Raw genomic sequence first — 17,295 nt, forward strand, 5'->3', positions numbered from 1 at the left:
TTAATCACAAAAATTTTTACAGGGAAAATTATTAAAGTCAAAAAGTTTTATTTCTGACCACATAGTAGTTCACTCTGTATCTCAAGAAAGACACCTCTCTCCACTTTTATTTAATTATTTTATTGATGATGCGGGAAATTGTATATGTTACGCCTAATAGTCGAATTCAGGCATTGCCCGAAAAATATACGCAATTCTAGTTTTGAGCAAGAAATATTTCCCAAACCCGAAAAAAATATTTTATACGACTATTGAGCATTTTAAAATAGTTTTGCTTTGCAGCCTCTCAGCCTTTATGTTGTTGTTTTGAATTTATTTCAGTTTTAGTTTGTGCTCGTGAAATTATAAATATCACAATTATTTTAAGTACGATATTTAACCATTTACCTCTATAAAAATGCATGCTGAATTCGAGTCAGAATTAGTTCGGTTATTGGAGGCTTCAGGTACTCAAAAACATAATCTTATGGGGAAGATCACCAGACACTACCATCACAAGACCTCACTATACTTAATGATGTAAAGGAGGCAAATTTGTGCAAAGCCCAATTAAAACCCCTATCAGCTAAATGGTATGCCTATGCTAAACAGTACAGAAGAATAAAGCGTTTTGATATAATAAGTATAAGTGGCGTGGAAAAGTTAATTAAAAAACGCAAAGAAGATTCTGATGCCACACTATATTTTGTTTCCACGGATAAAGTGTTTCCTATCGTTCACCAGGCACATATTTCTACGGTTTATAAACGGCATGAAGGTATGTCTCGGAACAATACTAATTATTTACTAAATCTAATGTTAATATTGTACAATACAAGTACCGCCCCATTGGCTACATATTACAAGATCCTATTAGCTGGTTTAGTTTACAAATTAGTTTCATCATCATCATTAGTTCAGATTGGTTTCATTACCTTAAGTTGGTTTGATCTGGTTTGTTTTGATTTAGCGTGTCGAATAATCAAAAAAACTAACTTAAGCTAATCAAAACTAACCTGGACTAACACAAACTAATTTGTAAACTAAATCACCCAATAGAATCCTGCGAAAAGTAGAAAGCGAATCGTTGTTAAGCCTATTTTAAGTAAACTAATGAATTCTCTGTGCCAAGTTGATCTTATTGATATGCAGACCGATCCAGATGGAGACTACAAATTCATCTTGAACTATCAAGACCATTTGACTAAGTTTTCTGTTCTACGCCCAATGAAAAGTAAAACTGCTGTAGAAACTGCCAGAAACCTAATAGAAATTTTTTGTTTATTTGGAGCTCCGTCAATACTTCATTCTGATAATGACCATGAATTTTCCAATCAGGTCATTAATAATTTAAAATGCCAGTGCCCATATTTGAAAATCGTTCATGGAAAACCACGCGCCACTCACAGAGTCAAGGTTCTGTGGAACGGTGTAACAGAGATGTGCAAGATGCTCTTATATGTTGGATGTCCGATGAAAATACAAAACACTGGGCCGATGGACTGTGTTTCGTCCAGTCAAAAAAAAATAAAAGCTATCACAGTGCAATTAAGCGATCCCCATATGAGGCTAAGTTTGGTTGTGCTCAGAGAAGTGGTTTAAAGGATACTAACTTGCCTCAAGATTTAGTTGCTTCTTTGGAAACTGAAGACGATCTCGAAAAACTATTAAATGAAAGCAACGAACTTCAAAATACTATAGGATCTATAGATGAAACCGAAACAGTTGAAGATGACGTGCAAGTTTCTATGATTCATAGGGAAAATATGGCAAATAGTAAAGTGCAAGTTCTTATAGTCAACAAGGATAATATGGGTGATACCAAAGTGCAACTTTCTATTATCGATTTATAAAATATGGCGGATAGTGAAGTGCAGGATTTTATTCAAGATAGAGAAAAAAGAGCAGAAGAAACTTCTAAAGTTAATATAGCCATTGAAAACACGAGAAACGAAAATGAACTTTCGTTATGTACTGTGTGTCAAAAGCCTAACACCATCGTGGAAAATTGCTCAAACTGCAAAGGAAAAATTCATGCTGCCTGCAGCATTTTAAAAGTTAACAACGAATTGGAATCAGAGTTTCAATGTTTTCTTTGCCACCGTTCCTGCGATATAATTACGAATTGTGAAAACGGTAAAAAAGATTTGGAAGTACAGGCCAATTTAATGCTGGCACAATCAAATAAAAAATTTAAACCAGCCTCAGTTGGCGACAATATCCTTGTACGTATACCAGACGTGGATCGTGGCAGATTAGCACCACGAAATGTAATGGCAGTTGTTCAATCAATTGATGATGGGTTTTACAAATTGGCAACATTGTAGTCAATTGTTGCTACAATAAGTCTGGAATTTTACGAAAACATTTTTGTAGAAACGAGTTTCAGTTGGCTGATAATAATATTTTTATAGAGAACAAAAATTTTGGCGACAAGAACGACAAAGAAATATCACTTAGAACAGCCAATATATCAGGGTCTAAACAAGGATTTATTTCATGTAAGATCATGCTCTTGTCGAAAGAAAAATGTCCTCTGTAATCCTAAATGTCATCATTCAAGCTCTTGTTTAAATAAATAACATTTTTAAATTAACTGGATACTTACCAAAGAATAATTATTTATTTGATTTTGTATTTGTTAGAATATTTTTAATTTAAATAAAATAAATTTAAATACCATTTCCAACTTTATATCTAATTTATTCTGATGGTGGCGCTAATTGAATAAAAAAAGCAGAATTAGAGCTGGTGATTTAGAAATATTCAAAACTAGTTCTGTGCATTTTAAATTGCGCAAAACTAGTCTTGTTTACTTTGCAATGCTCAAAAGTCGTATAAAATATTTTTTTCGGGCTTGGGAAATATTTCTTGCTCAAAACTATAATTGCGTATTTTTTTCGGGCAATGCCCGAATTCGACTATTGAGCGTGACATATACAATTTCACGCATCATCAATAAAATAATTAAATAAAAGTGGAAAGAGGTGTCTTTCTTGACATACTTTAGAGTGAACTACTATGTGGTCAGAAATAAAACTTTTTGATTTGACTATTAAGCGTAACATAATATAATAATATATTGTAGTATTATATTAAAATATGCCAATGACATAAAATATTTAAAGTTGTTAAATCTATAAGTGATTGTTATGAATTGATGAATAGCTTAAATTTGAACATTAAAAAGTGTAGTGCTATTAGTTCTTTCCAAAAAATAGAAGCCGATTTTTCAGTATAAAATTAGACAAGAAATCTTCATCTTTTAGAGGTATCTACGATCAGAATGAAGAATAAGGCTTTCAACGATTACAGAACGTGTACATTCCTCAGGTGGCCTCATGTAATAAATTCATCAATCGTTTGCCTTCAGGATTCTATATCTTGGGCGCGGTGGTAAATACTGCTGGTTGTGATTCGCACCTATATCAGAATTTCTTTATGGGTGCGGTGTATGTCTATGGAATTCGGAGCATTCTTCTAAAGCACGACTTTTCTAGAGCGTGCATTCTGCGACGGTCTGCTAGTATCATTGTTCACTTTTCTGCTCCATAAGTCGCTATGGAGAAAATGAGAGTTCGTATAAGCCTGAATTTGGTGCTAATTGTGATACAAGTATCCATATTATATTCCTGATACAAGTGAGTGTCGCTATTGAGTTTCGTGCCATGGCGATACGCCTATGGATATCAGTTTCGCAATCTTACTTTAGTCCTTCAAGTATTCATTTTCAGTCGGTATACCGTCTGCTGTGTCTATTTAGCTTCGACATTTTATAAATGAGTGCATACTCGTCTTTTGCTAGTATCAGGGTATCATCCGCATACCGTAGGTTAGTTTTTCTACCGCCAGAGTGACATTGCTACCTTTCCACTCTTCAAGAATCTGACTAATAATGTATTCACTATAGCCTTGTCTCTATTAGTATCATTGACTCCTAGCTTGACATATATAGTACTTCTTTTAGACGTATCATAAGCTTCGGTGTTCCCCTCTCGGCAACAATCTTCTAAGGGTTGGACCATTTTACATTGTCAAAAGCCTTCCTGTAGTCCATGAAATACGAGTACATGAGCATTTTAACATTAAACTTACTAATTTTTCTTCGATCATTTGTCAAACGTTCAAGATCTACTTGCTAGTACTGCCGTCCACAATAAAAAGGCGGTATCTACAGAAAATTCAAAAATCGAGTTTTTGGTATCAAAATTTTTCTTGCTACTTAATTCATCTCCTTACAAAGTTATAAGGTCGTATCTAAAATAAAATCTGAATTAATCACTAGAATTGTTTAGACGTATCTGCAAAATTTACTACGCATCTTAACGTTAACGCAGTATCTGCAACATGCTTAATAATTAGGCGGCAAGTGCTGACGTTAAGTACGCAGTTGCCGCGTTTTTATTAGGCACGCTGTGCTTCCCGCGGTTTTACTAAGAATTGTCCGGTCAATATTGTCTTCAAAATCAGTTTTAAAACATAACTAAACTTGCTCGCGTAACACACTCGACAGGTGCTTAAAAGGGCGAAACTAATACTAGAGTTAGCTTTAAATACAAGTGAAAATAACCAAGTGTATTATACCAGCGACCAATCTAGTAGTACTTCATCGTATATTCGCAGGTAAGTTTTATTATTTTACAAAACAAAAATGGGTATTTTTTGCTGTCGATGTTATGACTTGAAATGATTAATTATGCTGTGTAAATAAAGTTTTTATTTGTTGCAGAAATAATGATATCGAAACGAATATATTTCCTGATGAAAATAGAAAAACCAGTTCAGGTTATGTATGAAATGATATGCAGCCTATGCCTTTCTTACCGACAAACACAAAACAAGATGAATCTTGTATAATTAGCAGCGATAAAGTATTAAATTGGTTAAATCATCTTCCTAATTCTGATAATGAGTTTTTTTATGATGGTAACATAGAACCTTTCACTGAGGATATTACCAAACCAAATCAACTGAGTAATAAAGAAAATTTTAGTAATCAAGGTACAAATTTTAACTTTATATTATATTACTACACCTAATCTATTCTTGTATGTTTTTAAATTATTAGATAATATCGAAGAGATAAATAGCAATTCAGGCAATGTATGACACCATACGTCACCTATACAATTACCAATTATTGAAAATTTGGAACCTAACAAGTCAATTACCGATAAATTTAAAGTCAGGCTTTGTAAAACTGGATAGACCTTGTATAATTAGCAACCATGCAGTAACCAATTGGGTAATTGCTGAGAATAATGATGTTAGTATGGAGTTTCAAATGCCCACTTCTGAAAATAACATTACCAGCATTGAAGGTATATCTGCCAGGTTTTATATTATTTCTAAAATACTCATTTTTTTTTGTTTCTTTTTCAGAATGTTTTGAAATAGAGAATATTAAAGCATCTTCCCAGAAAGTAACAGAATCCACAAATTCTGTGACCCAATCGCCTAATAAAAATCAAGAGGTTTGCTGCATTGATGAAGGTGTGTAAAATTATTTCTCTTCTTTGCTTTACCCTTTTGTTACATATTTAAATATTTTCAGGTGATATTGTCCAATTTGTCAATAAAAATCTTGAAAGTGAACATGACAATGATACGAATAGTGAAGATATTCCTCTAAATCGTCTATCTTCTAGGGTTCAGGTTAAAGATTCAAATCAAAAAGGTACCTAGTTAAACATTTTATTTTTAAGTACATTTTAAAACTAAATATTAATATTTATTTTTAGAAACGGCTACCTTTTGTAAAAGAAGGAAATTTGATACCGTTCTCAAGACTCGAAAATTGTTGAAGCAGCAAAAAAACGTGCTGAAAATCATGCAGTCTTACCTGGCTGCAAAAACTGTAAGAAAAAATGTTCGTCGCTTATTTTAAATGAGGTAAAAAAATCAATAAATAGTCATTTTTTGGCAATTGTCTAAATTTTGGCAATTGTCTAAAAATGAGCAAAGGGCACTTATACTCAACACATGTCAAGATTAGGAGTAAAACGAAGAACTGTTACAAGTGATAAATTTATCAAGCAAAATACGTTTATGTATTTCTTAAAAAATGACATAGGCAAAGCGGTGCCTGTATGCAAAATATTTTTTTTGACTACACTTGGTAACAAGAAAGGCAATGATCGGGTCTTGCATAATGTATTATCAAAAACACCAAAATGTCAAATGACACCTTTGCCACATGGAAATTCAGGCAAGGCTTCTCAAAGAAAAATTGATGATAGTATTAACGAACATTGAGTCTTTTCATCCAGAGGTATCATATTATCGTAGAGAGCACGCTCCAAAGGTTCGATACTTAAGCAGCGACTTAACAGTGACACTAATGTACAATGATTTTAAAGAAAAATTTCCTGGAACTAGAATTTTATATAAAACATACCGAAAAAAAAATAAAAGCAAAACACATTTCTTTCACCAAACTAGAGCACGGAGAATGCGATTTATGTGAACATTTTAAGCTACATGGGCATGATAAAGATAACTTGGAAGACACTAATACGTCTAATAGCCTATAATGAAAATTTGTTCCCTTAGGAAAAATAACTAAAACCAATAAACCATTTGCTGTTGTATAGCATCAAGCCGTAAGTAGGCGATCTAAAGACGATTTAATAAGTACGTTTTATTCATTTTTTTAGTTTCATAGAGACACTGAAAATATTATTATTTGGTTAGACAATTGTGCTAGCCAAAACAAAAATTGGTCGCTGTTTACTTTTTTAATCAGAATGGTAAACTCAAACGAAATTTCAGCTAAAAGCATAACTTTGAATTATTTTAAGCCGGGACATACATTTATGTCTGCAGACAGCTTCCACCACCAAGTGGAGCTGTCTATGAAACGAAGATCCAAAATTTACAATTTTAATGATTTTGTTGGTTCAGTGGCATCTGCATGTAAGGGCAACGTCGAAGTGAAAGAAATGAACCATACAGATTTTTTTCATTGGGATAATTTCACGTCGCAACAAAAACTAAAGAAACTTGGTGAAAATAGGACTTATTTGTCAGACATAGTACAGGTTGTTGCTGAGCGAGGAAAATTTGTCCTAGGGTATCGAAATAGTTTTAGTGAGCTGCTTATAAAAACTTTAGATTTTCTTATGCCAAAGGCAATGAAAAAAAGCAACTCTTAGGAAGTGTTACCAAAAACTCTAGACCTCACGGCTTCCCTGTGGAGAAAAGAGATATAATATTAAAGGAATTGGGAAATTTAATGCCCGAAAACAGAAAACTGTTCTGGACTAATTTACCAGGAGTAAGTGAAGAGTATTCGGACACTGACGAACTTTAAAATATGTGTAGACTTATTGCACTTACTGCAATAATTTTTATTTTTTTAGAAGTTTTTTTTTTGTTTGATATAATTATTTTTTTGTTAGGTAGAATTTTTTTTTTGTTTTGTGTGATGTTTGTTATTTAATATGCAATAAATAAATTAATTACAAACGTTTTGTTTCCTTAAATTTTAAGAATCTGCTTATAATATAATAGGTATTATTATTGATAAATCATTATAATGCAGATACGGCTGGGTATTACATAATACACAATATTACCCAATCAAAAGGCGGAAGTGAAATTTCAGCTTTAAAAGAATAAATATTGCCAAATTTGCTTTTCTAATAAATTTAGGTTTAGTTTTTAGTCATAAATCTACACTGTGTTAATTAAAAAAAAAATATTCTAAAAAACCTGCACTAAAGACTTTAAAGCTCGTTTTCTCAGTTTTACTCTTAACGCAGATACCGCTTTTTAATTGTGGACGGCTGAGTACGTTTCCTTAGAACAAATCCAGTCTGTTCGTCTGGTATTAATGTGAGGAAGAAATTCTTTAGGTTCTCGTTCAGAATCCTGAGCATGATTTTACTAGCATGGGGAATTAAGAATGGAAGCAAGAATTAAACGGTACCATTGTTCTAACCAGCTTCCATTAATCCAGATCTTCTGACATACGCAGCATTATGATGGATATCCCCAATTTGCTCATGTGTTTCAGAACTTCAGCGGTAATTCCATCTTAACTTGGTGCTTTCTGATTTCTCAGTTTTTTTACTGTTTGTTTCACGATATAGCCTCTTATTTAATTCCGAAAGATGATCTTACAAAGGAATATAACTTTGAGTACTTCCCAAAAAAATCGATAACAGAAATAATGAGGAAAACGGTAAGGCTGCGCAATCACTTAATAAAAATACCATGAAATAATAAACGAAAAAAGTGAAACTTACGTTTTCAACTTCATACCAAAGGTACTCACCGATTTAAAACACTAGTGTCAAGTGAAAGATGTGCTTAGGTGATTCTCAGAAGAAACACAAAAAAAATCTCAGTCAAGCCATTTTCACCGATAGTCATGCGGATAAATTAGCACTGAGCTCATATGCCATCAAGTCCAAGATGATACGGGACTGCTTAGGGATGCTTTATGAGATAGGAAAGAAAAATAACATTACTTCAATATGAATTCCTGGTCACACAGGCTCTCCCGTCTGTAATGAAGGAGGAAGTATCTCTGCATGAAAGGGATCTGAACCTTGCTGTGGCATAAACAAATGTTTATATACATCTCAGCTGACGAGAATGGAATAAAATTTTAAAGGATACCTCTGGAAAGGCCCCTTGGGAAAGAGATATTCAAAGCTATTCCTTGGAACCATGAAGCCAAAAAGTCTATGTAAAATCAACCTACGCATTTCTACAGGATTGCTGATATGGTATTGTTATCTTCGAACACACCATAGGAACGTAAAATTCAAAGTCAGGTCAGGGAAATGTTGATATTTGGTATCGAGGATGATGAAACTCAGAAACACGTCATTAGAGCTTGCGAAGCTGTCGCTGAAAATCTTGTTATACATCTAGGCAACTATAAAGTTCTTTCTAGAGAAGGATGCTAAAATACTAGGTGTTGATTTACAACTTATTAAATTTGTTTGTGTTTTTTGTGTTTGTATTTTTTTTATAGGTAAAAATTAAAAAACAAAAGCTAATATTTAAAAAATAAAAGAAACATGATCGTCAGAGGCGTCCTTTAGAGGAAAGAAAACGATTGTACGATAAAATGTTATATTCTTAGATATCCCGTATAAAACATTTAAAATTATATTTGTTTACAGAAATAATTTAAATATATATTTTTTTTAATTCGGAAATCCTTTTTTGTGAGTCAATCCTTTTGCTTTTATTTATTAGAGCGAGAGAGTTTTTAATATTGTTTATGAAAACGTTGGCCCAACTGAAGACGATAGATATATTTATTTAATTTTATATTTGTTATATCAGTGAAATAAAACTTCATGCAAAAATATAAAATTATATGATTTTAGAGTAATAAATTGAAAACGTCGTAAACTTTGAGATGCCATATCTTGACGGTTGCCAATAACAGCTGTTTTCAGTTACTTAATAGACAAGTTAGTTACTTAATACTCAATTGTCCCTGAAAAAAGGGCATGAAATATGGAGAAACAAGGAATTAAAGAAAAAAAGTTTTAGTACAAAGAACAAAAAATTAAATAAATAAAAGTTTCGTATTTTTTGCTTTTTGATTGTATTTTAATAAACCTCTTGGACATTTCGTTATCCTGGAGTTTTCTTTAGAATATCTATACGTGAAGAATGTGTATTTTTCGCAGAAACCTAAAAAAAGTAAGCAGATCAAACCAAACGTGAAAAAATGCATTCTTGAATTTAATTTTTTTTCCATAGCAGTTATATAATTTTTCCTTTAAACATATAAAACAAAGAAAATACTTTTTTAACATATTCAAGAGCCACAATTTAATAATGTACGAGATCATTTCACAAAAATTAAAACCACTACAAAAATTCATATGTTTTTCATTACAATTTGAGTATTGACATTGATGAATTATCCTAGTTTTTTTTGCAATCTCCCTGTACAAAACGCTTTAATAAGGCTTGCATGTGTTAGTTTTTGAGTAAATACCAATTTTAAATTTAAGGCATATCTACCCAAAAACGGTTAATAATATAGTTTACACATTTGGCACAGCTATGAATCTATAGCTCGTTATACCAGGGGTGACAAAATAAAACAATAAAATCAAATTTTGTCACCCGTGCTTATAAAAAGTATTCCAGATAATAACAATACGAATTTGTATAAAATATCTAATGTTTTTTAAAATATATATTTTCTGTGTATTTACACGTATTTTTTTGCGATTTTTCAAGTGCCTCTCCCACCTAGAATATGCAATGATGTCACCGCGAATTAGATTGTCATATTTTAAACATTTCTTGTTTTAACTTTAAGAAGGGTAAAATGATTGCTGAGTTATTGTTGACCTGAAAATTGTTGTCACTGGTTTCAATTTATATATTTAAAATACGACAGTTCGATATAATATGCACAACCATAATCATTTCGATGACAGTGACGTACCCAAAAGGCGCCTTATATATAATAGGATTTTGCTTTTGTTTATGTCTTTATATGCGGGTATTCCACTGTCTTAATTGTAAATGAACAATGACAAAAGCTTTTACTAAAAACTGTACATGACAATGTAATATGAATAACATTTTTTTTAAATAATTTTATGGTATTATGGTTTTTTGATACAAATGCATATTATAGAAAATACTTAATGAACTTACCACTACAATGTAGCGATTGCTTTTACATTTGAATGAGCACTAAATAATTTTACTAAATGCTTTTTTTAGTTCTGAGCCTATACAGGGTTGTACAAATTGATATATTTAGATGGCGTATTGTGGTCTTGGAGTTGGAAATACTTAAATACATGTATAAAAATATTTTAACGTGATTAAATGCCCTGTATAAGCCCAATATTCTATAATAATATTTTTTTTGGTTTACGCTAACCATATAATCATTATATGCTGAATCAAGAAATTCTATAATTTTTCTTATATTACTTTGCAAAAGCCAAAACTACCATATTGTTGTAGGCTGCTACCTATGGGTAATTATAGTTTCTAATGATATTTTTTCATTATTTATTGGAATAAGGGTTAAGTTTTAAACATGAGGTATTAGAACACTAAAATTCTATAAAGGAGTCCAAATACTTTTGTTTCCTAATTAAACCTGAAGAGACACCTGTTTGTTATTAAATACTTAGAAATAAGGAGATTGTGTACATAAGAAGTAAGAAACATAAACTCTCAGTGCTTTTTTAATAATGAAAACAATTAAGGAGTTATATATGTATTTTTATTTTCATTTATCAAATAAAAATTAAGGGGATTGTACGATAGTTAATAATTATTAAAACGATTTCTCTCTGTAGCATCATAAACCAGAATGGATCATTGCTGACTACCACCTCCACTTTTTCGGTCCTTTATTAGGTCCTCTACTCGTTCGATATTTAGACTCACGTGTAAGTCTGCTGCAATGTTATCTTTTTATCGCATCCTTGGTCTTTCCAGCGGATATGTTGATCTTGTTTCTTAATTTTATATTTTCTTTCAATTCGATATACAATATATCCTTCTAAGATTTTTTCTTTCTGCAATTTTTAGACGATTTTGTTTTGTCATCTTCTATGTTCCACATATATACAGGGTGTCCCAGCGAAAACGAAACAGAGCTATTTTCGGTATGAAAAAATTTTTTTTTTCAAAAATCTCGGACACGTCGATTTTATTTTTGAGGGCGATAAGTTTTCCTTACCAAGGCACCCTCATACCAGCAACCCCCTTCGAGGGGGTGGAATAACCCCTAAAATCCTAAATGGAAAGAGGGGTCGTATGATACCTTATTTTAAAGGTCTTTTAATTCTGAATATAACTGCCAAATTTGAAGTGGCTAAAATTATTTCTCTGGATAAAACAGCTTGTCAAAATTGCCGAAACAGCGAAAATGAAAAAGATATTATGAACTCTTTTTTGGATAATATTTTTAAAAGAACAAGAAAATCCTATTTTCGAAGGGGTCACTTATTAATTAAGAGGCCACCTAATACCTGGAATCCCTTACGAGGGGTTGAAAGCACCCCTTAAATCTTAAACAGAAAGAGGGATCGTGTTATACCTTATGTTGAAAGAGTTTTCACTTTAAATTTAAATGGTGACTTCTGAGTGACTGATGGATTTCTTCTGGATATGAAAGTCAAATAAAATTCTGGAAAAAATGCTTTAAATAAACCTTTATGCCTGAAACCCTTTCTTAAAATTTTTTTTATTGGATCATTAAAACATGATTAAAAATTTATTAGTATTGTTAATATTATTGTTATTACACCTTATCAGCATATCATAAATAAAAACAAAATACCAAATAAAATGCAAACACAAGTATCTGAAGAATTTATTTAGCTTGCTAAATATCATTGGTACTTTTTTCATAAAGCAGCATTTATTTAAATAGTTTTAAATTATTACCCAGTCTTTTACATGTTGAAACACTGTTAGCAATGGTTTATTCTACTGCAGAGAGGGTTGAGATGATAGAGTTTTTCTTTCGGCATAACAATTGTGCCAATAGAACGGTACAAGAATTTAATGACCTTCATCCAGAAAAACGAGTCAACAGAAAATACGTTCTAGAAATAGTTGCTAAATTTAGGGAATCTGGCAGTGTCTTAAATAAAAAGCGTGAGGTTCAAAATGCTGTTGTTGTCAATGAAGCAATGCAAATAACTGTCCTAGGTCAACTTCATGCCGAGCCAGGAATAAGTGTCAGAAAATTGGCGACGAGTACAGGAGTAAGCAAAAGTAGTGTTCATAGGATACTTAAGGATAATAAATTCCATGCCTACAAAATTCATCTGGTGCAAGAACTGAATGAGGACGATTTTGACAGACGAGTGCAATTTTGTGAATCGCGTAGTGATATGATAACTGTTAATCCGCGTCTTATTTACAACATTTGCTTTTCAGATGAATGTACTTTTTTTCTTAATGGCAACGTAAATCGTCATAAGTGCCGCTACTGGTCAAATGCAAATCCGGGCCAGTTTCGTGAAGTTCATACCCAGTTCCCTGAGAAGTTAAATGTTTGGGCGGGAATCTTGGGCGGCTCCATTGTTGGTCCGTTTTTTCTGCCCGGAAATTTGAATGGAGAAATTTACCGAGATCTTTTGGAAAATGCCGTATATCCAAGAATAGTAGAAATAATGGAAGGCGGAAATCATTCTGATGATGATCAAGTCGTTTTCCAACAAGACGGAGCGCCTCCACATTACGCTGCTGGTGTGAGGCAATATCTTGATGAGATATTTCCTGATCGTTGGATTGGAAGGAGAGGACCTTTTATGGAATGGCCAGCTAGGTCACCCGATTTAACCCCATTAGATTTTTTTTATGGGGGCATTTAAAAACAAAAGTTTACGCTACCCAACCAGACACCCTAGAAGACTTACGCCAGAGAATTATAAATGAGTGTCAGATGATAACACCTGAAGTTCTACAAAACGTCAGGCATCGTTTTGAGCAAAACCTGTATTACTGCATGGAAGTAGACGGGGCACAATTTGAACATTTAATAAATTGACGTAATTTAAATAAACTTGTTTTATTTAAAAGACACAAAAGGAAAAGGGTAGGTATTTCTTATCTCTCCACTTTTACTGGCAGTAAAAATTGTATTTCTTGCTATTTTTATATCCACAAGATATCCATCAGTCACTCAGAAGTCACCATTTAAATTCAGAGTAAAAAGGCCTTCAAAATAAGGAATGACACGACCCCTTTTTCTATTTAAGATTTAAGGGGTGCTTTCAACACCTCGTAAAGGGTTCCAGGTATTAGGGTGGCCTCTTAATTAATAAGTGACCCCTTTGAAATTAGGACTTCCTTATTCTTTTAAAAATATTATCCAAAACAGAGTTCAACATACCTTTTTCATTTTCCCTATTTCTACAATTTTGACAAGCTGTCATATCCGGATAAAAAATTTTAGCCACTTCAAATTTGGCAGTTATATTCAGAATTAAAAGACCTTTAAAATAAGGTATCACACGACCCCTTTCTATTTAAGATTTTAAATTTTTAAATAAAATCGACGTGTTCGAGATTTTTAAAAAAAAATTTTTTTTCATACCAAAAATACCTGTTTCGTTTTCGCTGGGACACCCTGTATGTTGTATACAGTGACCGCCTAAAGTTCCGCAAAAATTCGATAAAAATTAGACATGAGTTTTTGAGAAAACGCTCGGACCCGTCGATTTTTATTTTAAGTTGCGCATTATTTCACATAAATTTTTGTATACAGCGTGGAACAAAAAAAACAGATATGACGTCATTGGTCATTTTTTTAAATGAACAAAAATGTAACTTCACAAATTTCAGTTGATAATAATATAGCCGGAACGTCAGTAAGACGCATCTTAAAAGCAAATGAATGCCACCCTTATAAAATTAGACAAATACATGAATTAAATGGGGACGATCCTGATCAAAGAAACCAATTTTGTGAGCAAATGATGAATATTTGCAATAATAATCGTTAGTTTGTGTTACGAGTTTTGTTTTCGGATAAAGCAACTTTTTGTTTAAATGGTATCGTAAATCGGCAAAATTGTCGGTACTGGTCAGTGTCAAATCCACACCGGGCAACTGAGGCTCATACACAGTACCGTAAATCTATTAATGTTTGGGCTGGTATAGTGGAAAAAAAAGTAATAGGCCATACTTTTTCGAAGAAAACTTATCAGGAAAACGCTATTTTAATTTTCTTCAAGAAGATCTTATCCCTGCTTTGGCTGCCCTATACCTAGACGAACGAGACCCTGCTGTCCCGACAGATAATTTGTGGTTTCAGCAAGACGGCGCACCGCCACATTTCTTTCGAGATGTCCGTAATTACTTGGATACAGTGTTCCCAGGAAGATGGATAGGATGAAGAGGGCTAATAGAGTGGCCGGCCAGGTCACCAGACCTAAATCCCTGCGACTATTTTCTATAGGGGTACGAAAAGTAAAGTTTATATTGAGAAGCCAAACAACGTAAAAGATTTGAAAAATAGAATTAGATATGAAATTAGACGTATATCACCCAAAATAATTGATAGTGTTTTACATGAGTTTGTAAACCGTCTTGCTTTCTGCTGTTTAAACACTTGATAAATTAATAAGAGTTTTCACAGTTTATAACATTTTATCCTCCATTTTATCTTAATTTGTAAATAGACCTACTTACTTGCTTTCTTGTTATTTAAATGTAAATATTTCGGAAACAGTTAAGTTTTGAGATAAGGTGTAATATACGAAACTTGCTTGGAATTTCGCCTATATTTCATAAATGTGATAAAAAATATAGCATTCCATTTAAAAAAATTACCGATGACGTCATATCTTTCTTTTTGTTCCACCCTGTATACAAAAATTTGTGTGAAATAATGCGCAACTTAAAATAAAAATCGACGGTTCCAAGCGTTTTTCCAAAAAATCATGTCTATAATTTTTATCGAATTTATGCGGAACTTTAGGCGGTCACTGTATGTTATCTTGGTCTGGTGGTGGTCTTATCATTGAATGAAAAATTCTTATTTTCGTACGGTCGGATATATTTTTATATTTTCTGAGCACGAAACAACATCGACCTTGTATTTTGTTTTTATTTAATTTCTTGTGTTATATTGTTATGTGAAGTGACCGTAGCTCCTAAATATTTAAGTTGATGAACTCGCTCAAAATTGTAATGAACCATTGTCATGCTTTGTCCCAATCTATCTCATCGTATTGTTATAATTAGTCATATTAGTTATTGTATCCATATATTTTGTTTTATTATCGTCTATGTCCAACTTTTTTTGCAGCCTTTTTCAGTTCTATGAACCATAAAACTATTCTATAAACAGTTTTTTTCTTTTCCATTATATCTATATCATCATTGAAAGCTAGCACTGTACCATGATCTTGATTTCTAAAGAATAGCGATTTTGTTTTTGCCCTTCGCATGATACTCTCCAAAACTATATTAAGGGGAAGTGGGGCCTACGCATCTTTCTGTTTAAGACCATTGTTTATTGCAAAGAAGATCGACAGTTTTCCTTCAAGTCTTACTATACTTTTAAAACCCTCTACACAAGGTTTCATAATATTAACTGACGGTTATGTATGAGTATTATAATAGTGTCTTTCCAGAGGATTGGTATTTTCTCTTCTTTTCAAACAAAACAAGCACTAGAGTTTTTCTTCCTTTTTTCAGATATTTTTCCAGTGAAGCATCCCTTCCTAGGTTTTTAAATAGAAACGTATCATCAATTTTTCTCTAAGAGACCAAACGAAAACAAAACAAAGGTAAGAACACCAAGTCACGGTGTCATCCAATCCATATAATTTTTATTTAAAAGCTACACGTGTTTTGCTCCTATCGAAGCATCATCAGGCCTAACAAATACATTAAGATATTTTTCACAAAAAGAACGCTTATAAAACTCATTACCTAGACCTACACAGATCACATTACAACTAACAACAAAAGAAAAGCTAGGTTAAGTTAACAATTCCCACCATTTATCTATGGTGTTTTTTAGACAAGTTACTGGACTAGCAATGGGGTCTTGCCTCTCTCCTCTTCTCAGTTCTCAGTGAGATTTTTATGCACCATTTGGAGAAAAGGATTGTCAATGGGAAGTTTGGTGCTTTTCTCACTGTATATAGGAGATACGTGGATGATATTTTTGTGGTATGGAATGGAAATGATCTAGAATTGGCGGATTTCCTTATTTCTATAAACTCTCTTTACGCAAAGATCTCGTTTACCATTGAAGATGTAAAGAGATGAAGAGTTACCTTTTCTTGATGTGCTTATTTAAAAAAATACCAACAAACTTGAATTTGAGATCTACCGCAAACCCACCACTACGGACAATGTCATCCAATACTCCTCAAACTCTCCTTATTCCTACAAATTTGTCTCTTTTAATTCCCTTTTCTATCGCCTTTTCAACATCCCCTTTTCTAGAGAAGGTTTCCTTGATGGACTAAATATAATTAAACATATTGCTTTTATTAATGGTTTTCCACTTGATATAATTAATCGCCTTTATTCTAAATTCTATAATAAATACAAACTTACTTACAACTTAATCCATCTTAATAATAAAAAATAGTCACCTTTTCAGATCAATGTAATTTTTTGGTAATATTTCTTTTCAGCTTGCAAAGTTTTTCAAGTCTACAAATCTCACAATTGCTTTTAAAACTACAAACAGTTTAAAAAGGCAGCTAGTTAGTACAATAGATAAGGCAGATTTCTTTTCAAAATCAGGGGTATATTCATTAAGATGTAATGACTGTAATGCCATTTACATAGGGCAATCGAGGAGAAAAATTTCCAGCAGAATAAAGGAAC

The 17,295-nt window shown here is 32.5% G+C and overlaps 1 long non-coding RNA gene across 1 annotated transcript; it reads left to right on the top strand.

Moving 5' to 3' along the window:
* Nucleotides 1-5,376: 5,376 nt before the first annotated feature.
* On the top strand, nt 5,377-5,936 carry LOC126745261 (uncharacterized). Its single transcript, XR_007663489.1, has 3 exons — nt 5,377-5,472; nt 5,534-5,656; nt 5,721-5,936. It is a non-coding gene; the product is annotated as an uncharacterized LOC126745261 (long non-coding RNA).
* Nucleotides 5,937-17,295: the final 11,359 nt, after the last annotated feature.

The sequence above is a fragment of the Anthonomus grandis genome, chromosome 15, assembly GCF_022605725.1.
Source record: "Anthonomus grandis grandis chromosome 15, icAntGran1.3, whole genome shotgun sequence".
Taxonomy (NCBI): Eukaryota; Metazoa; Arthropoda; class Insecta; order Coleoptera; family Curculionidae; genus Anthonomus; species Anthonomus grandis.